This window comes from Chenopodium album, chromosome 2 (assembly GCF_948465745.1).
Source record: "Chenopodium album chromosome 2, dcCheAlbu1.1, whole genome shotgun sequence".
NCBI classification, from domain to species: domain Eukaryota; kingdom Viridiplantae; phylum Streptophyta; class Magnoliopsida; order Caryophyllales; family Amaranthaceae; genus Chenopodium; species Chenopodium album.
This window is the reverse complement of record NC_137835.1, coordinates 51,330,900-51,353,028: the sequence shown is the minus strand read 5'-3', so window position 1 is coordinate 51,353,028 and position 22,129 is coordinate 51,330,900.

Genomic DNA, 22,129 nt, shown 5'->3' with positions numbered 1-22,129 from the left:
TCTAAAAATGCTAAAACAAGAAATAAAACATTAAGGCACCAAGGGAAATGGGTAGGTAAAGTTGACGCTTGACCATACAATAACAAAGTAGCATATCAATGGTAAACTAAACATGCATGAATACCGAAGTAAAGGGTCCAATCTAGCCGCCTTCCGGGGTCAATTGGCTTCTCTTAACATAGCCTCTATGTTTCCACATTAGAACCATATACTAGGAGGTACTATTAAATAACAATCGGTAGTAATGAATCTCAACTAAGTCAACTTCCGTTACTTGTTAGTAAAGACTCACCTTTGATCAACTAACAATGTGCACTTGCAAGAAAGACCAAAGAATATCAAGCATGCAAAGACTTTAATCACCATTAACATAACCCCAACATTAAAAGCATGAACAATTAGCAACTACACCATCCCCACACCCTTGGCTAGATGACTACTCACAAATCATGTTGAAAACAATATCAATCATCAAATCAATAAGCATCAACATGATTAATAAGCAAGGAAGAAAAATAAAAGCAAATAAACAAAATCAAGAACAAAGGTAAAGAGAAAGAGTAAGAAATTGCTCATTAATTGAAGATGAAGGTCTACAAAGGATTGAACAAGCTCCTTCTTCAAAATCCAAGTTCATTAATGAAGAAAACCTCACTTTCTCTCTCTACCAATGAAGACTAACCCTAACCTAACCTAAAACTAAAAACTAATTAGAGAGAGGAATAGATAGTTATTGAATTGTTCTCCATTACCCCAAAAAAATGGGTATTTATACTAACTTAATAAAACTAGGAAAAATAGAAAAAGAAAATAAAATAAAATAAATTAAAAGGAAAAGTAAAAATAGAAAACTAAAATAAGAATAAAAAAATAAAAGAAAGAAAATAAGAAAAAGAGAAAAAGAGAAAAGAAAAAAAGGAAATAAAAATAAAAGAAAAAGAAAATAAAAATCGAATAAACCCACAAATCCCCCACCAAACCATCAGCTACCCCATTCCCCTTTCTTCTTCGAAATTGGCTGCTTCAATAATGGGTTTTAATCCCATGCTTTGCATCTCACCAAAGCAAACTAACAACCATCATCATCAAATCACAACCGCTCATCATCATTGAAAATCGGCATCAAGCAAACACCACCGTTCGATCCTCATTAAAAGCCATGTGCATAGCTCGTGAAGCGGTTCGGTCGAACCATGGGTTGGTGCGGCCGAACTACGGGGTTGGTTCGGTTGAACCATGGGTATGTTCGACCACTCCTCTTCGAATAACAAAACCCCCAAAGTCTCTGACTCGAAGTTCGGCCGAACATCTCAATAGGTTTGCTCGAACTTGATTGATTTTCAATTTGTTCTGATTTTTTCTGTAATTGATGCTGGTGGGCGATTTGTTGCTTAATTGGTGGTTGTTTTGTTGTTGTTGTGGCTGGTGGTTTGCGGGGTGAAGCAGGGGCTGTTGCGTGGTGATTGCGGTTAATTGCGGGTTGGTGGTGGTTGATTGGTGGCAGCAGGGGAGTGGTGTTGCGGGGTGCGCGTTGGTGTTGCAATTGCGGGGTGTTGAAGGTTGATTGGTGCGAATTGGAGCAGGGGAGTTCTGATTGGTGGTGTTGGTGTTGTGAGGGTGAGTGGAATTGATGGTTGATGGTGGTTGTTGTTGCTGATTGGTGGTGGGTACGGAGGTGATTGAGGGAGGCAGCAGCTATGAGGGGTGTTGTGGTGCTTGCGGGGTTGCAGGCTGGTTGTGTGTGGTGTTTGGTTGTGGTCGTGTGAGGTGGTGAGAGCAGGGGGTAGCTGCTGTTGTGTGTGGTGGTGTTGCGAGGTTGCAGGCTGTGGTTGGTGCTGGTGTGTATGGTTGTGTGGCTGGTCGAGGGAGCTGCTGTGGTGTTGGTTTGTGTGTGGTGGAGGATAAGGGAGGTGTGCGGTGATGGATAAGGGGCAGCAGCGAGGGTTGATGTTGGTTCAGGGGTGAAATTGGTGGTGTTTGACTTGGACCTTGAACTCAAGCCTACACACAAACAAACCCGAGGATAAAAGTGTGAAACCGAGACAAATAAAATAAAATAAATAAAAAAGGAATAAAATAAAATAAAATAGAAAAAGAGAAGTAACACTAAACTAATAAAAATAAATAAAAGCTATACAAGCAAATAAAGTAAAATAAAATACGAAAATAAACTAAAATTAATAAAATAAAGAAAATAAACTAAAACGCTCCAAAACTACCAAATAAACAAGAAACTTTATTAAAGAGAAAACAAGAGAAAGAAAGGGAAAATAAGATAAAATAAACACGAAAATGACTCTAAAACTAATCCCTAAGAGTGACATAAATGTCACTCATCAGTGACGCGTGTCGCCCTCCTAATGGTCCATTCTGGATCATCAATCATCCCAGAATGGAGGGATGGCTGCCTACCACGTGTCACCATCTCAAAGGTCTAGGTGGCACCTCTACCTATGACACGTGGAGGCTTCCGATTGAGCCACTTGGCCGGGTATAAAAATACCCAAATCATTTGCCCCTCACAGGGGTCACGTGCATTGCACATGACACCTGTGACAGGTGTCAACATCCGACTGGCCGGATTTTCAAAATGTCTTTTGGGGGGAATAATTAGGGTTTACCCCTTCTATAAATAGAAGGGTTTGACTTCCTTTAGGATTCACATTTGCGTGAACCTTCAAGGAATCTTGAACCTTCTGACTTTCAAGGACTTTGAATTTCCAGAGCATCCGACAGCTGGCCCCCTTAGTTCGCCTGCCTCATCAAGCGCCCAAGACCGACGTCTCTCGTTACCTTCTTCTAAGGTAACCGCCTGATCCCTTTTCACTTTTTTTTTTTGTATTTTTCTTTATCGAAATGTGATGTGAATTATTGATCCGAAAAATCAACAAAACACAAGGGATATGTTTAAGTCTAATTCTATACAGGAAATCCACCAAGAATTAAACAAAAACTAAGATTAATTAATTAAGAATCCACCTAATTAATCAATCCAAACGAATGTTTTAACTAAAACAAGCAAAACAGCAATTGATCGCAATCAACCAAAACTCAAGTATGCAACTTAAGAAATAAATCTGAATATTAATCTATGTATATTTATTCGTGTGTTTACAGCCCTATTTATAAGACTTAGTTTACCTAGGAAGATTAGGACAAGTCCCTAATTCAATCCTAATTAAACTAGAATTCTAACTTGCTTGAAGAGCAAGCACCTTGGCGCACAAGCATACACCAAACTGATTTATTTTGCTAACTAACTGATTTTTTAAAGCAACTAAATAAATAAATAAAAATTAAAGAACTAAATAAAGATTAAAGATCCTAATGCTTGAACCAAGAAAAACCCTTTCAAGTGAAAGGTAAAAACTTGTAAGCAAAATCTAAGTAAAGAAAATTCAAGAAAGTTCAAGAAAGTGAACTAGACTCCAAGAAAAACCACTAAGCAAACCGTGGCTTTGCTTTGATATCCAAGAAAGTGTCCATGCAATGCTTGGCTTGAATCAATGTTTAGGGATAAACTATCTTGATGCATGATAAGCAAATCTTCGAAGTTCTCCATGCTTAGACTTGCATCAAAATGGTTTCCCAGACGCACCCGGCACGGCCTTGGTTAGCGATCAGCCGGTAACCGGGAACGGCTGAATCTAGAACTAGGAGTGTCGAATGCTCGTTCGAGAACTTTGCTCTAAGTACATCTCCAAATCCGACAGTGTATGTCCCTCTGCAGGACACGATGGCCAGAACAAAGCAAACGACAAGGAGATATAGAGCGGACGATTCCTTTTACCATTCGGACAGTGAAACAGTAAATTCCGATGGCTCCATTAGGGTGCCTGCCTCTGAGGTTAGCAAAGACCCGCCTAGCACCGTCAGCACTCCAAATGACTCGTTTTCGGAGGAGCAAGACGAGGAATTTGAGAACCCTGGGCCGAGTGGATCGGTGCTGGATAATGAGTTGGGGGAGGACTGCTGGCAACAGCCGGCAGTTCCCTAGCTCCGATGAGAGTTCTGATGAATCGGCGTCATCGTCTTCCAACTTCGTCCCCCTTGACTTAGAGGAGGCGCAGTAAAACTTAAAGGCTGCCAGAGAGTCCCTCTCCGTTGAGAAGGGAAAGGGTTGGGCAGAGCCGTCTACTTCCAGGCAGCATGAACGTGCGCCCTACTATCTGCACGTTCCGGAAGGCAGGCGGAAGATCATGGCGGATGATCTTCCGAAATTTCTTTCTACTCATGTCATGGGACATGGGTTTCTTCTGTTTGTGCCGGATGGTGAAGACACGGTCACCTGGCCCGAGATGGCTGTTTATGGTGACCAGTGTTTCGGCTGCTACGAGGCGGCCATCCAGGCGGGACTTCGCTTTCCTCCCTATCCGACCGTGGAGAGGATCTTGGACGGATACCAGCTGGGTATCTGGCAACTAGCCCCCAACTCTTGGGTAAATATCTTGGGCTATGTTGCCGCCTGCGAGATGCTGGAGGTGGATCCCAGCTTTGAGGCGTTTGCTCATATGCACTATCTGAGCAGAACGCCCAATCCAAGTGGTATCGGGTGGTTTACGCTGACCAGCCATACCCGGTACATGATGACGCTGGGGAAAGAGAACAAAGGGAAAGACTGGCGGACCAAGTTTTATATAGTCTCTTCCCCAGACGCCCAAAAGAACAGGCGGTACAACCGCTGGACTCAGTATCCTCGCCTCTTGGCTGGGAAAAAGGCTCTTCCGCCTTTTCCCAAGCGGGCCCAAGAGGAGATCTTTGACCGGGGCCTCTTTTCTGTGGCCGCCCGGACGAACAAAGAGACGGGGGTTAAGGAGGTCACCCGCTAGAGCTATATGCTCCGATTCGAGTGGCTCTCGGACGGGACGTACTTAGCCGCCTGTGGGCTTAGTACTGAGATGCCGAGAGGTAGCTGGCCGCATGATTTTATTACCTTTGCTTACTTTTGATTATTTTTTTCTTTGCTAACACTTGGTTTCTTGTTGCAGATAAAGCAATGGCAAAGCTTCCGGCCCACGAGAAACCAGCCCACTCCGCCGCCTTCTACCGCTTAAACATAAAACAGGCGGATGAGCAACCGCCAGGCGGCACTCCTAAGGTAATGAGTCTGCAAAGGTTTCTCTTAGTGAATTGTGCTCACATACTCTGTCTATGAGACTCACGCTTGGACTTCTTTTCAGAGTGCTTCATCAAAGCTCACCCCTTGTTCCCAGCCGGACCCCAAGCTGCGAAAGCAGACGACTAGCGACGTGTCTCAGAACCGGAGGAAACACGTCGCCACCAAGCCCGCCAAGAAAGGGACAGGCGCCTCTTCCCCCCATCAAAACACCATCAAAGTCGGACGCTCTTCAACGAGCGTCGAAGAGTGGCAAAACGCCACTCACCACTGCTGGCGGCACAGCAGGCGGCTGCCGGGGGAGATGGAGGTAAGCCATCCGACCATTCGACCATGCACTTCACAAAGGGCACAATATTCAGTTTTTGACTTAGCTGTATTTGTTTGATAGATGCCCCAGCGAGGCCAACTGTCCTCCAGATGGCCAGGCGGATGCTCAGGACGCTTGACCTTGAGGACAAGGCGGCCGTTAGAGGAGTCCGCCAATCCATGGTTCGTGCAGGCGGATGCACGATCCACATGGTGCATCTCTTCCAAAAAAAAGCGGAAAGAACATTGCATAGAAATATAAAGAACATTTAGTTTAAGTGAAAAGAACAAATTATAGAATTGTAAAGAACATTGTATAGAAATGTAAAGAACATTCCATTAAAGTGCAAAGAACATGTTATAAAATTGTAAAGAACATAACGTGCAATTAAATAATGTTCTTTATCTTCATGTTCTTTGATTGTCAGAATAATGTACTTTTATTTGTGACATATGTTAATTGTTTAATTTGAAATGTTCTTTGAATTTTGTCTTTAGATTTTGGTGGTTGAATAAAAATAATGTTCATTACATTATATTATCATTAAAGGTGATAAAAAATTCAGGTCGGGCTGGGCTATAACATAATATCTCGTGACCAAAAAACCCGAAAAATGTAGTGGGTTTTTCGGCTTTTTTTCGGGCCGAGTTTGGATTTTTTAACTAAAAATGCATTTTTAGGCTTGTCTAAACCCGCCCTATTTTCGGGTTGGATCGGGTCGGGTCGGGTTTGGTCGGGCCGAAGTTGATCACCTCTAATTATCATGTTTTCAATTAATATTACGGATGTTCTTTAGATATTTATATAAAGAACATGAAGTTGGATGTTTTTTTTACAAAATAGGTATAGGTTCTTTATAAAACAACTATATGTTCTTTACAATACAGCTCTAATTTGGATTTTCGGCTTTTTTTCAGGCCGAGTTTGGATTTTTTAACTAAAAATGCATTTTTAGGCTCGTCTAAACCCGCCCTATTTTCGGGTTGGATCGGGCTGGGCCGGGTAGGGTCGTGCCGAAGTTGATCACCTCTAATTATCATGTTTTTAATTAATATTACGGATGTTCTTTAGATATATATAAAGAACATGAAGTTGGATGTTTTTTTTACAAAATAGGTATATGTTCTTTATAAAACAACTATATGTTCATTACAATACAACTATATGTGATGTTCTTTATCAAAAAGCTATATGTTCTTTACAAAACAAATGTATGTTCTTTACTGAACAACGCAATGTTAATTCCGCGTTTTTAAAGAGAAAACGGATGCACGGAGCATCATGCATCCGCCTCCATAGAAAAAATTTCAGGAGTCAGCACACTAAAGAGTTGGTGAAGAGATTTGACAAATGCCAGAGGTTTGGAAAACTTATTCACCGCCCGGCTACTGACCTGACGGCAATCCACAGCCCAGTCCCGTTTTCTTAATGGGGCATGGATATCTTGGGTCCTTATATGCCTGCTCCAGGCGGAAAGCGCTACATTTTGGTGGCTATGGATTATTTCACCAAATGGGTAGAAGCTGAGCCGGTTAAGAACATCAAGACAGAGGATGTCATCTATTTCATCTGGAAGAACATCATCACCCGGTTTGGGGTACCTATGTCTATGGTGTTTGATAATGGTCCTCAGTTTGAAACCCCTCATCTCAAGACTTGGTTGGGAGATTAGGGTATCTCACATTGTTTTGCATCAGTCGGCCGACCCCAACCAAACGGCCAAGTTGAAGCCTTCAATAAACTCATCTCAGACGGCATAAAAAAGAAAATTGAAAGAGCCGGTGGCTTATGGGCAGAAGAGCTAATTCATGTCCTATGGGCCATCCGGACTATTGCCAAAGGGGCAACCGGAGAAACCCCATTTCTTATGGTATACTGTGCTGAAGCCGTCTTGCCCATTGAACACTACGAGCCGACTCTCAGAGTCATGCTCTATGATGGAAGAGGCAAATTGGGAGGCCATGCGGCTGGCATTGGACTCCCTCCCGGAACGCAGGGGCAACGCTGCCCTGCGCCATGAGATATACCGTATGAGAATGACCAGAGCCTACAACAAGAAAGTGCACAAGGGTCCTTTGAAAGTTGACGACTTTGTGTTTTGAAAAATGGAGGCAACCGGTAGGGCTAATGAGGCTGGAAAGCTAACCCCTAATTGGGAAGGCCCCTACCGGATCTATGAAGAAGTCAGGGATGGCACCTATCGTCTGGAAACCCCAGACGGTCGACGTTTGCCTAGAACTTGGAATGTAGATAACTTTAAAAAGTACTACTTCTGAGAAATGTAAATTTTTGTAAACAATAAGTCAATTAATGAGAATTCAGACTTTGTTTGCAGAATTATTTCGCTATTTTTTATTGCTTGCCTGCCTGGGTAATACTCAGACGGACTCTTTGTTTAACTAACTAAGTTTGATACTTAGTATAATTTAATGTTATAATTGCTTGTCCGCCTGGGTAATACTCAAACAGACTCTTTGTTTAACTAACTAAGTTTTATACTTAGTGTAATTTAATAATTGCTTGTCAGCCTGGGTAATACTCAGACGGACTATTCGTTCAACCAACTAAGTTCGACATTTAGTATAAAATCAATGTTGTAATAACACTCGACCAATGGTCCGATTAAAAACTGAGCACAAAAACGCTTAGTGGCTATACAATCTGTCTCAAACAAGACCAAAGGCCAAAATGGCCGGATGGTTGCTTATTTTATAAAACCGCCTGTCCCAACATGGACAAAGCGTCCGGCGACACCCCTCCGGGTGCAATCGTCGTAGAGAACAGACTATTCGTCGGTTCTACGTACCTATGCAGACGGCGAAAATTAACGACCGAATTGGTCAACTTATAGCCGTCTGACCAGAATAGTCTATGAAGAACGATTAAGTTACCGAATGCCGGATGCCCTGAGGCATCAGTCGGTCACCGGCTGAAGTTCCCACTTAGGTTATTTATTCCGAAGTTGCACTCTCTCTCCCTATTGGGGCAAAATATTTGGTGTAATGGCTATGTGATAACCCCAGACGGAATATAACCGCCTGGGTTAGAAGCTCAAAGCACCCGCTCTAATGGCCGGCTGTGCATTTGGTTTGGAGCAATCACCATTGTGATTGATTGGCCTAAAAACACTCCATACTTCTCCTAGTATCAAGTGTCTTCAAGCCAATCAATAAATTTGAAACAAAACCAACCACACAACCGTCCAAGGGCAAGAGCATCCGGATTGCAAATTGCCGCATGCTTTTTTAAGTAAGGCAAAATATTAAAGAATTGCAAATATACGCAAAATTTAAATTGATTCAAATTGAAAAAATTCATTCAAACACAAACATATATAAACACCGACTGAGTCAGAATACTTCATTAATATTGATAATGGCACAAAGGCCAGAATAAGTGTTAACCGGACACATCCGGTGAAGATGGAAAGAAATAAAATGTTAATCCAACTCCTTAGTTGGTAAAGATACAACAATACACGACATACAAGCTGGTAAAGAAACAAAATGGCATACTGCCGCAGAAAGTGGGGTGGCCTGCCTAAGGCTGAGGTGGATGCTGCTGCTCCAGCTGATTTTGGCTGGTTTGGCCTTCATTTTGCTCATCCGCCGTCGGCTCCTCGTTGTCAGAGACTTCATATCCCTGATCGGCAGCCCAATCTTTGAAGCGAGGTGGAGGAGCTTCACCTAGTATTTGGGCATCATACACCTCAGTGGCGTAATCATACTTTAGTTTATAGACCGCAAAGTCTATATCTGGGTAGAGGAGGCTCCAAGTGATCTTCATCCGGGCCAGATTATCACGCTCATTCTCCTCCGTCAGCCGCTTTTGCTCTTGGGCTAGCTCGTCCGACTGCTTATTTCGCAGATTGACAAGCTCAGCCCCCAGGCGGGAAACGTCTGCTCGGAGTTGAGTGTTTTCTTGATCAGCATCTTCTAATGCCTTGAGCTCAAATTTGGCATCCTTCAGTTTTTGCTCAAGGTCATCAGCCCGGCTGTTAGCCTCGTCGTTCGCAGCCGTCAAGCTCCGGATAAGCTCCTCCTGTTTCAACTCTACTGCTTTAATCTTTAAATCACACATATAATTAGCATATTCAGCACAGTTGAGGTTTTCAAGGCCCTCCGTTTGGCGTCATTTACCTCTTCTTGTTTCCGCCTGAAGGGGCCCCGGAGGCCATCCACTCTCAGCATTACCTGAGAAAAGAGCAGCCAGATTATGATATGCTTAGCTCAAATAAAGGAAAAGTATTGGGGTTATGGGATTTTTTTACCTCAGCCAGTTGGCCCATTATCCGATTGAAGTCCACCACCTGCAGGTCAGGTATGGAGTTCTTCTCCGACCGGGTGAGGGTCCTCACCATCCGTTTTGCGAAACCCACAAGATCCGGCTCGTCGGATGTCAGATTTGCACCAAAAGTAGTACTCTGTGAGTAAGAGGCAGCATAGTTGGCACTCATCCGTTGCCGCCTGCTGACTGAACCCCCAGAGCGGTCTACCTTAGTCTTGACTCTCATAAAGTCAAGTGGCCAAGGTATCTCAATTCCTCCCTTACCTTGGGTATCCGGATGGGGCGCAGGCTTCTGCTCCTCCCAATTGTTGCCGCACCGGCTGCAACATTAGGTTTGCATTAGGATGGGGCGCTTTCTGCTGTGAAATTTCTGAGCTTTCGCTAAAAATCTTCATCGCAGCAGGAGATTTGCCTTCGGTCGTTAGACGATCGGATTTGGCAGCAGAATGTGTCTGGGAAGGGGGGTCCTTTCTGGCGGCCTTCGCAGCCGGAGCTTTCTCCAGATCTTCTCCTTGCCTTTTGAGAAGCTTGGAGAAGGATCGTGGTATTCGCTTTGTAGAGTCCTGAGAAATGAACAAGGGTAAGTATACCCAACCGGCAAATTGTTTTTTTTTTTAAAAAAAAATGTATGAATACATATAAAGTCAGGCGGTCTTACCCCGCCTTTCTTAGACTCTTTTGCATCGACGGCTGCTTTCTTGACAAGAGTAGCCTCTTTGCGCAGCAGCGCCGCCGATTTAGCCGGTGTCTTTGCCGGATCGACCATCTTCAAAGCGTCGGCTGCATGAACAGAATTCAAGGTTAGAAGAAATTGTGGCAAGTTTGCAATAAAAATAAAATAACAAACACTCCGGATGTAAGGTAATCTACCCTTGGGAATCATGGTACTCAGCCCGCAGGCGGACAAGAAGCACTCGTCCTTGAAGAAGTCTGGATGGGGGATCCAGTTCTTGGGAACTATAATGTGAGTCCCATCCCCCATGGGCTCGGTTGTTGTTTCAAAAAATTCCGGATCTATTATTTGCTCCTGGGCCTTAGTAGACAGCTCTGGGAGAGGGCACTTCCTGCCTAGAAGAGCCGGCTCTGTGTTGTACCGGCGCAGTGTCCGGTTATGCCTTAGAGTTGGGGAAGAAATCAAGTAAAACTTGTCCTTCCACCCAGACCATTTGGACAATTTGTCCAAAGTCATCAAATATTGGGGCAAGGTAGTCAGAGTATACCATGCCCCATGGCCGCCTGGGGCCTTGCTCAAACAATGCATGTGAGCGAAGGCGGAGAAGCTTGGATTTATATTTTGGAACTCGCAGGCGGCGATGTAACTTAGAATGTTCACCCACGAGTTGGGGGTGAGCTGCCAAACTCCTACATTGTACCCCTTTAGGATTTTCCTAATCCCGGGGTGGAGGGGGAACCGGAGGCCGGCTTCGATGACCGCCTCGTAGCAGACAAAGTAATGGTCTGCATTATCAATATCATCGCTCCAGGCCATTACAGCGTCAGCCGGCGGAACGATGATGTCCCAGCCCCTTCTAAAGGGGTGCTTTTCTTTAAAAGCCCTAAAGCCACTCTTAAGTAGGGCAATGTTACCCGGCAGCATCCTAGTTCGTTTAGGGTAGGGGTTGTCGGTGACCTTAGGCGGCTGCTGATAGTCAGTCGCAAAATTATCTTGGTCAGAGCCGGAAGATTCTCCCCTTGACCCTTAGCCGGCCTCAGCATCGCCAGCTTCATTAGAGGAGGTGGCTCCCTCGCCGCCTACCTCTCGTACCCCCGAGCTCCCGGAAGTAGAGGGAGCCTCTTCAGCATACCTGCTCTCATCCAAATCCCTTTGTTCCTCGTCTGAGACAACCTCATCGGCTGTCACTGATGTAGTGCGCCGGCTCCTAGACCTTCTTGCCGTCTGTTTCGTTCTGGCCATTGTGTCCTACACAGACACAGAGAGGGAGGAATTCGAGGATGAGCACATCGGTTCTGACAGTCCAGAAAAGGCACCCCCTGTTCTAGACTCAGCCGTCCCAAGGGAACGGCTGAGAGTCCTAGGCAGTGCCGAGTGTGTGGATTGAGAACTCATTTATATTTTCTAAAACTATGTATACAGGCGGAGAAAGAATTGTATACAAGTTGAAAAAGAGAAAACCTAAAATGGTACAGGCGGTTACCTTACTTTAACTCTGAAAAATTTGAAAACCGTTACAGCCGATAAAACAGGTGTTGAACTGCTAGCACACAGAAACTCGAAAATGCTCTGACGCAGACGGAAGCAGAGAATCTCTCTCTAAAAGCTCTCTCTTTCTCTCTCTAAAAAGTCAAATGAACGTAAGGTGAGAGAAAAGGGGGGGGGTAAACTTCTATTTATAGAAGGTGAAAACGGGGGAAAATTTTTGTGTGAAATTTAAATTTACTATCCGTTTATGTTCACCTCTGATAGGTGGACACGTGTCACAGGCCCCACGTGATACGCACGTGAGCCCTTTGAGGGGCAAATGTTTAGGGTAAAAATACCCCAGACACGTGGGCCAATGAGAGGAGGCCACGTGTCGAGTTCAGGATGGCCCACGTGGCTTAATATCCTCTTGACACTTGGCCCCCTTGGTTACATCTCTGAAATGGCGGCCTTCAAGGGCCCATATCCCAAGAAGCGCTGTAAAACGGCGTAGCCCACTAAAATCTAGGTTAAGTGACCTAGATAGGGGCACATTCTCCAATGACCCTATAAATAGGGAGATATTTCCCCAATTTAGGGACACATTCAATCATTTATTACACCTACATTCTCTCTCATCAGAGAAACACCTGAGCTTGGAATCCAAGCAGATCCCCACCTAAATTTCCGTACTCTTTATTCCCTTTCAAGTTACTAACTTGATCTTCGGAGGCGGAGCTCCAACCACCCAGAGTCTCCGTTGTTTAGCAGGTACAACTCAGCCGGACCAGACTTCGTGACGTAACTCTCCCGAGGGACAAAAACACCCAAAACATGTACATATTTTTGTCGAATGGTTACTGACAAGTTCCTTTGATCTGGGCGCTTGCAAGCTATGCTGCGCGTTAGTGGTCTCAAAGGGCCCATCAACGAGAAGACCAGGAAGTAAAGGTAGTGAATGCTCGGGCCGCCTCTACTTTGGACAAAGCTCAGTTTGAGATTACTCAAAATGAGATCCAGACACTTGATATGTTGTATTCCCAGGCGTCTGCCAACCTGCAAGTTTAGCATAACTTGGACGCGGCCAAGCAGCGGGTGAGGGAGCTCAAGGACCAGGTCAAGGGCCTCTACGAGAAGCTGGACAACCTCAAGGAGGCGCAGTCCAAAGCGGATATCCTGGAGGCGATGGTCAAGAGACTTAGAGGTCGGCTGAGCAACCAGGAGAACCAACTCCGGACCAAGTATGGGTCCTTGATGGAGGAGGAGAAACAAGCCCTGGTCAAACAAATGATGGACGACAACGAAGTCATCATGCGTGCGGCCTGGGCGGCTGCTCAGCCGTCTGCCGATTATCAAACCTGGAAGGTCCAGTTTGATAAGGCTAATGACAAGTTCAATGCCCGTCTCCTCAAAGAAGCTCAAGAGGCGGCCGAGAAGGATGCGGCTGCCAAGAGTGCCTCGGGGGAGTCTAACTCGTCTGGCGGCTCATCGTCTGGGGTCGAGGAGGAGCATGATCAGGAGGAGGGTGAGGAAAATAGAGAGCATGCGCCGGAGGAAAAGGCGGATGCCGATGCAGAGAAGCTCCCCTGATCTTTAAGCTTTACCTGTCTTTCTGCGGCCGAATGGCCATATGTTTATCTTTCTGGCCTGTGCGCCGTGTATTTGAATGTTTCTTTACCGACCAAGGGGTCGGGTTAGTTAACAATTTCCCTGGCTTGGCCAGTTAACATTTGTCAGTCGTCAATTTTGACGGCTGTTTAATTTTATGAATCATCCGGTCATTCGGCCGATTTTATTTACATTGGTGTTTATGCATGCTTTAAAAATTTTCAAAGCTTATTTTTATGCATGGAGTTTTTGCTAAGTATTTTAGCCCATATAGTATGCGAATGTTCTAGCCCCTAGGCGGATGTCGATTGGTTTCGGTTGATTGGATTGATTGACTTAGAAATTATTGATACTTAGAAGAGTATGCATGGTTTCTAAGTCAATCAATCACTATGGTGATTGCCCCAAACCAAGCAACAGACGGCCATACAGAGCAGTCGATTCTTTAATTTCATTCGCCCATAGGCCTTGTTAAAATTAAATGCTAAGTTTTAACTTAGCTTGTTGTTTAGAGAAAGTATTCCGCCTGGTTTGCCCCAATAGCAGAATAGGCGCATTTGGCTATAAGCCTACGCATAATGCTAAGTTTTTGGACTTAGCTTTTTTTATTGAGAAAGAGTTCTCTGCCTGCCTTGCCCTAGAGCAAAAACAGGCGCATCCGGCCTTATGCCTCTATAGCCTCTAATCATGAAACAATGACCTCTTTTCAATTGTACTAGAACAATTCAAAAAACTTTCGACCTTTTAGATTTCACTTTCGATTTATTCAAACGACTGCGGATGCGTTTTTAGCATTCGGTAGGGCCGTTTGATGTATTAGTAGAGCAATAAGCCACCCAAATGGGAGATGCTTCTCCTCGACGAATTCGCCCGAATGGACGTCGTCGGTTATCTGACTCATGTTGGAGCAGACGGTCATACTCATGTTGGAGCAGACTGTGGCCGTCGGCCTCTATTGTTTTATTAATATCCGGCCATTGGCCTCTATAAAAATGGTAAATAGCCGTTAAGTGTTGGACTTAACTTGAAAATAAGTCAGTAGGGTCGACTGCTTTGGTGCAGTCGGCTCCTTCAGACGAAATGGGGTGTCTGCTGTTGGGACAAACGCTAAAAATACGGTGGTCGTCTGTACTTTGTACAGGCGACGCTAGCATTTTTTTTAAATTTTAGCAAGAAGACAAGTTTGGGAAATGAAGGCTTCTCATTAATCAGAACTTTGAAGCAATTACAAAAAAATTCTTAGAAGTAGTACTTTTTTAAGTTGTCTACATTCCAAGTTCTAGGCAACCGCCTACCGTCTGGTTGTTCCAGTCGGTAGGTGTCGTCTCTTACTTCATCATAGATTCGGTAGGGGCCTTCCCACTTTGGGGTTAGCTTTCCCTACTCATTCGCCCTACCGACTGCCTCTATTTTCCGTAGCACAAAGTCCCCCACTTTGAGAGGACGCTTGTGTACTCTTTTGTTGTAGGCCCGAGTCATTCTCAGACGGTAAATCTCATGGTGCAAGGCAGCATTGCCCCTTCGCTCTGGAAGTGAGTCCAATACCAGCCACATGGCCTCCTAGTTTACTTCTTCGTCATATAACATGATTCGAAGAGTCGGCTCGTGGGCAGGACAGCTTCTGCACCATACACCATAAGGAATGGGGTTTCTCCAGTTGCTCCTTTGGCGGTTGTTCTGATGGCCCGGAGGACGTGTGGTAATTCATCCGCCCAAAGGCCACCAGCCCTTTCAATTTTCTTTTTAATCCCGTCTGAGATTAACTTGTTGAATGCTTCGACCTGGTCGTTTGCTTGGGGCCGGCCGACTGATGCAAAGAAGTTTGAGACCCCTGAGTCTGCCAACAAAGTCTTGAGCTAAGACGTCTCAAACTGAGGTCCGTTGTCAAAAACCATAGACATAGGCACCCCGAAACGGGTGATAACATTCCTCCATAAAAAGGAGATGACATCTTTGGTCTTGATGTTTTTGACCGCCTCCGCCTCTACCCACTCGGTAAAGTAATCCACTGCTACCAATATGTAGCGCTTGCCGCCTAGTGCTGCTGTGTAAGGCCCAAGTATGTCCATGCCCCATTTGGCAAAGGGTATTGGGCTGTGGATGGCCGTTAGGTCTGTGGGCGGACGATGGATGAGCTTGCCAAACTTTTTGCACTTGTCACATTTTTTGACCATTTCCATGGCATCCGACTCCAGAGTAGGCCAGAAATAGAGCCGCTTGGCCTTGGGAGCTAGGGACCTGCCGCCTATATGGGAGGCACAGAAACCCGCATGCAAATCTTTGAGGACCTCTTTACCCTTCTATGGGGTAACACACTTCAACAGGGGTTTCAAGAAACCAGTCTTGAAGAGTTCTCCTTGTCTCAGCTCGAAGTTTGCCTCTTTCTTCTTCAAAATAGCCGCCTCCTGGGGTGAATTAGGGAGCGTGCCGTCAGCAAGATAGGCCTGGATGTTATCCATCCAGGAAGAAGCTTCGGTCGAGAATTCCAATGGGGTCTTCATTAGATATACTTCTCTTTTCCATGACCTCCAAGAAAACCGACCGAGGCGTTTCACAGGAGGCGGATGATGCCAGTTTTGACAGGGCATCCGCCTGATTGTTTGAAGATCTGGGCACTTGAGTTAGATGAAACTCCTCATGTGTCCGGACTTCATTTTTGACCGCCTGCAAATATTTTATCATGGCCGGATGAGTGGCCTCATACGTTCCATTGACCTGGAGTACGACCAGTTAAGAATCGGAGCAGGCGTCAATTTTCTTTGCACCTACCGCCTTGCAATACCGAATGCTGGCTAGTAGGGCCTCATATTCGGCCTCATTGTTAGAGACCTGGAACTTGAACCGCAATGCATATTTGTACTTATCTCCCTCAGGAGATTGACAGATAATCCCTGCACCGCAGCTGTTCGTAGTGGAGCTCCCGTCCACATACACTTTCCAAACCTGGTCAGTATTATCCGGTGCAACCGGCCTTGTCATTTCAACAATAAAGTCGGCGAATGCTTGCCCCTTTATTGCCCTCCTTGGTTCGTAAGTGATTTCTAATCCTTGCATTTCAACTGCCCATTTGAGCATTCGTCCAGAAGACTCCAAGGTTGTGAGCGGCCGCTTGATCGGTTGGTCAGTATAGACCTCTACCGCATGCGCCAAGAAGTAGGGTTTTAGCTTCTTAATGGCCATGTAAAGGGCAAGGCCAAATTTTTCAACCATGGGGTACCGAAGCTCTGCGTTCCTAAGAACATGGCTAATGAAATACACCGGGAGCTGGATGCCGTCTCTTTCAGCTAAGTGAACGGCACTGAGGGCATGATCAGAGACGGCTAAATACATGAAGAGCTTCTCTTTGGGCAAAGGGCTAACAAGCCTCGGCAAAGAGTGCAAATGAGTTTTCAGCTTTTGAAAGGCCGCCTCTGCATCGTCCCCCCCCCCCATTCAAAGTTGGTCTTCTTTTTTATTGCCTGGAAGAAGAAGAGACACTTGTCGCCTAACCGACTGAGGAATCTCCCCAAGGCCGCCAGGCAACCTGTTAACTTTTGCACTTCCTTCACAGTACGGGGCGACTGTATGTCGATTACCGCCTGTATTTTCTAAGGGTTGGCCTCTATTCCCCTTTGGTCAATAAAAAATCCGAGAAACTTCCTAGACTCAACCCAAAGACGCACTTTTTTTGGTTTAGCATGACCTTGTGCCGCCTGAGTGTGGCGAATGTTTCTCGGAGATCAGCAAGATGATCCGCCTGTTGTTTGGATTTGACTATCATGTCATCAATGTACGCCTCTACATTCCTTCCGATTTGATTAATGAAGACCGTATTAATCATTCGTTGGAAAGTAGCAGGCGCATTCTTCAAACCAAACGGCATCACCGTATAACTGAACAACCCTTGATCAGTGACGAATGTCGTCTTTTCTTGATCTTTTTTCCACAGGGGAATCTGATGGAAACCTGAATAGGCGTCCATAAAACTCATCAGGGCATGTCCGGCTGTTGAATCGACCAGACTGTTGATCTTAGTCAGTGGATAGCTATCCTTTGGACATGCCTTTTTGAGGTATTTGTAATCAACACATGCGCCAAGTTCCACTCGGCTTTTTTACTAACACAACGTTAGCTACCCACTTAGGGAAATTGCACTGCCGAATGAACTTGGCGTCCAACAGCTTTTTAACTTTGGCGGCTCCCGCCTGACTTCTTTCCTCGCCATGGTTTCTTTTCTTTTGTCGGATGGGCTTCTTTTTAGTATCCACTGCGAGTTTGAGGACAGCGAGATCCGGGCTGATGCCCGGCATCTCTTCCACTTCAAAGGCAAAGATGTCTTTGAATTCTCTCAACAGCTGGTGCAGGCTCTCACCCAGCTTAGCAAATGCAACCGTCCCTACCTTAACCGTCCGCTCTGGCCGACTGTCGTCAAGAGGGATATCAATGTGTTCGCCAGCAGGCTGGGGACGGAGATCATCTGACCGTTCCCCGGTCAATGATTGCTATTGTTTTTCTTTTTTGACCACCACAAGCTGATCAGTCTTTCTTTTCTTTCCGGCTGGTGGGGCCGACTGTTCTTCCTCGACATCGTCGAGGTCGATTGCCTGCTTGCCCCGGCCAGATAGCGCGGCCGCGGGCTTGATGTCCGAGAGATAACACTCTCGAGCCGTCTTCTGGTCCCCATTGAGGGAACCGGCTGTTCCATCATCCTTCTCATACTTGAGCAGCATGAGAGTGGGTCGGCCAAAGATGAGGTTGTAAGCTATGAGCCCTTCAACCACTAGGAAACGGATGGTCATGTGCCGACCGTCTCCCTGTTCCACAGGCGGACGGGTAAGTCAATTCGTCATACTGGGTGCACAAGTCCTCCCCCAAACCCAACAAGGGTGTGAGAGACCTCCATCATGCTATCCGGTTTGTATTTGAGATTGGATAAGCATTTGAGGTTGATGAGATCCGAGGAGCTCCCTGTGTCAATCAAAATTCGACCAACCAGTTGGTTGGCCACCTTGCATTCAATGACCACAGGGTCATCATGCGGACGGCGGACTTTGCCTCTGTCCTGCTCGGTGATGACAACTTTAGGGAAGGCGGATGTGCCTGCCGCCTCTCCTTCCTCAATAGAGTTGACCATCTTTCTCAAATGGTCCTTGGTGCCCCGAATGGTCGGGTCACCACCGGCAAATCCGCCTGCTATTGTGTATACCGGATCTTCATCGGTTTCGGCACTAACAACAGGCTGGGGAGTCTTTTTCTTGGACTGCCCCGGATTTGCCTTTGAAGTCACTTTGGACTTCACATAGGACTTCAGCTGTCCTTTGTCGGCCAGACGGTCGAGCTCCCGCTTGAGACTGAAGCAGTCGTTCGTGTCATGGCCAACATCCTCATGGAAATGGTTATGCTTGTTTTTGTTCCGATTTTCAGCGGAACCTTTCATAGGGGCCGGCTTCTCAAGAGTCAGCCGATCCTTAATTTCCAAGAGGATGGAGCAGCAGTCCTTGTAGAACTCGTACCTTGGAACGTACGGTTTCCACTCTTTTCTCTTCTTCTAGGCCGGTTGATCAGAGTTATCAATGGCCCAGATTTGTTTTTTCTTTTTGCTCTCTTCTGGCTTAGGAGCCGGCTGAGCAGGCAGACTCTCCTTCTGTCGATCGGACTTCTTAGGGTCCGACTTCTTATTGGAGGAGCAGAGTTCAGTCGCCTGTATATAGGCTTCCGCCTCTCGTAAGGCTCTTTGCAGAGTGAAAATTTGTTTGCAGACGAGTTCATACTTATAAGTAGACTCGTCCTTCAGACCCTTAAAGAAGTCTGTGAAGGCGACCTCATCAGACAGCCCATGAATCTAGATTCGTATCAGATTGAACTGCCTGACATAGGAACGCGGGCCTTCTCTATCTACCTGTTGTACATTGCCCAAATCAAGGCTTGTCTTTTTGGCAGGGATGTTCATAAGAGAAGTTTGAGGCAAAAAAGAACGCAAGCGTCTTGAAGCTATTAATACAACCAGCCAGCAGATTGCCGAACCACTGTTGGGCTATGCCCTTCAGGGTGGATGGAAAACAACGACACCATGCGGCATCATCCAACCCTTGTAAATACATGAGGTTGGTGTATGCTAGCAGGTGGTCTTCTGGGTTAGAGGTCCCATCATAGGTTCCAACCAGAACATTTTTAACCTTGGCCGGCTGTTCGGCTTCGGTTATTTCCCTAGAGAAGGCAGAGGGTTGATCTCCAAGGTGTTGCAGCCTGAGCTGCTTGTCCATTGGTTGTTAGCCGTATGTCGCCTGGCCTCTAAAGAGGGCAGGCTGCATGTAAGGTAAAGTCGGTGACTGGTACAATGGCGGAGCCATGTATTGGGCCGACTGGATCATATGAGGGCCAAACTGAACCCGTGGGCTGTTTGTTGGGGTCTCATGTACAGATTGGGAATACCTCACAGAGGTATTCCGAAAGCTATCATGGTAGGTCGACGTTGAAGCCGACTCTGATAGCTGGGTTTTCTTCTGCTCAATGTAATGTCGAGCATCAGAGAATGTTTTCTTGCTACCATCCGGCTGTATGTGTCGGATGGCTTTTCTTGTGCCCGTTTCTGGGAAACGGAGCCTGGTGAGGTCAAATTGGGGCCGGACCTTCTCCATAGGGGCAGGATGAGGAGTCGGCTGGCGGTCCTTGACCGACTTCAGTTTGCCAGCTTGGGCTGGCTTCTTGGCCGACTGCTCCTTTCTAGGAGTAGGCGACTTCTTGGAGGCGAGTTGTTTGATTTCACCCCTAAGACTGCTCAGGAGTTTCATGAGTTCATCTAGAGTGAAGGATCATTTGTCCGCACCGAAGGCTTCTTTGGCTGACCAGCAGTTTTGCTTGGCCCCGCCTGATCAGTGTGACGCTCCCGCTTTTCCCTACTGCGGATGCGTCTTGAGATGAGGGACCCGTTAGGATCCACATAGGTTTCGACGTCAGCGTCGTCCCCTAAGTCATGGTCCGTCTGGACCACTATGTCTTCTGGAGGCCGATTGGTCTCATGATTCGGTACAGGGACTTGTGAAGCCATCTCAGAGGTACTCTCCCGACAGACGGCGCCAAATGTTTCGGGGGTTTTTGTCCCTTGGGAGATTTACAACAATAAGACTGGATTCATCAAAGGGAGCCTGTACCTGCAAAGCAAACGGACCGCCGGATGGTCGATGGTCCGCCTTCGAAGATTAAGTTAGCAAGTATTCGGAGTAAAACGTGCAGAAATCAAGTTATCTACTTGGATTCCAAGCTCAGGTAAGGTGTTGTCTGTTTCTTGAAAACGACAGCTCTGTAATAAATGTGAAAGTGACGTGTTGTCTCGTATTCAGTGTCTCCTATCATAAATGAGGGAATTGTCCCTATTTATAGGGTCTCATGGAAAAGTGTGCCCTCCCTAGGATCTGGTAAACTAGGGATTAGGTCACGCCGCAAAATGACGCCTCAAGGTTTAGGCCCTTGAAGGCCGCCATTCCAGAAGCAATATCTAGGTGACACGTGTCACTGATACCAAAAGGCTTTTGGGTGCCTCTTAGGGTGACGCATGTCGCCCTCCTAATGGTCCATTCTAGATCATCAATTATCCCAGAATGGAGGGATGGTTGCCTACCACGTGTCACCATCTCAAAGGTCCAGGTGGCACCTCTACCTATGACACGTGGCGGCTTCCGATTGGGCCACTTGGCCGGGTATAAAATACCCAAATCAAAGTTAGTAACTTGAAAGGGAATAAAGAGTACGAAAATTTAGGTGGGGATCTGCTTAGATTCCAAGCTCAGGTGTTTCTTTGATGAGAGAGAAAGTAGGTGTAATAAATGATTCAATATGTCCCCAAAATGGGGAAATATCTACCTATTTATAGGGTCGTTGGTAGAAGTGCCCCTATCTAGGTCACTTGACCTAGGTTTTAGTGGGCTGCGCCAATTTCGACGCTTCTTGGGATTTAGGCCCTTGAAGGCCGCCATTTCAGAAGCTTATCTGAAAGGGACACGTGTCAGGAGGCTATTGGGCCACTTGGGCCATCCTGAACTTGACATGTGGCCTCCTCTCATTGGTCCACATGTCTAGGTATTTTTTCCCTAAACATTTGCCCCTCACAAGGGTCACGTGAATGTCACGTGATGCCTGTGACACGTGTCCACCTATCAAAGGTGAACATTAATAACGGATAGTAAAATTTGAAATTCAAACGGTGATGCCCCCGTTTTCACCTTCATTTTCATTTGACTTTCTAGAGAGAGAAAAAGAGATTTTTAGAGAGAGATTCTCTACTTCCGTCTGCGTCAAAGCTTTCTTGATTTCTGTGTGCTAACCTTGCAACACCCGGTCACCGTCTGTAGCTGTTTTTAGATTTTTCAGAGTTAAAGTAAGGTAACCGCCTATACCATTTTTAGTTTTTCTTTTCCAACTTGTATACATTCTTTTTTCCGTCTATATGCATAGTCTTAGAAATAAAATGAGTTCTCAATCCACACACTCGGCACTGCCTAGGACACTCAACCGGTCTCCCAGAACGGCTGAGTCTAGAACAAGGGGTGCCTTTTCTGGACTGTCAGAACTGCTGTGCTCATCTTCGAATTCCTCCCTCTCTGTGTCTGTGCAGGACACAATGGCAAGAGTAAAATAGACTGCCCGAAAATCTAAGAGCCGGTGCACTATGGAAGTGCCTACCTGTTGTATA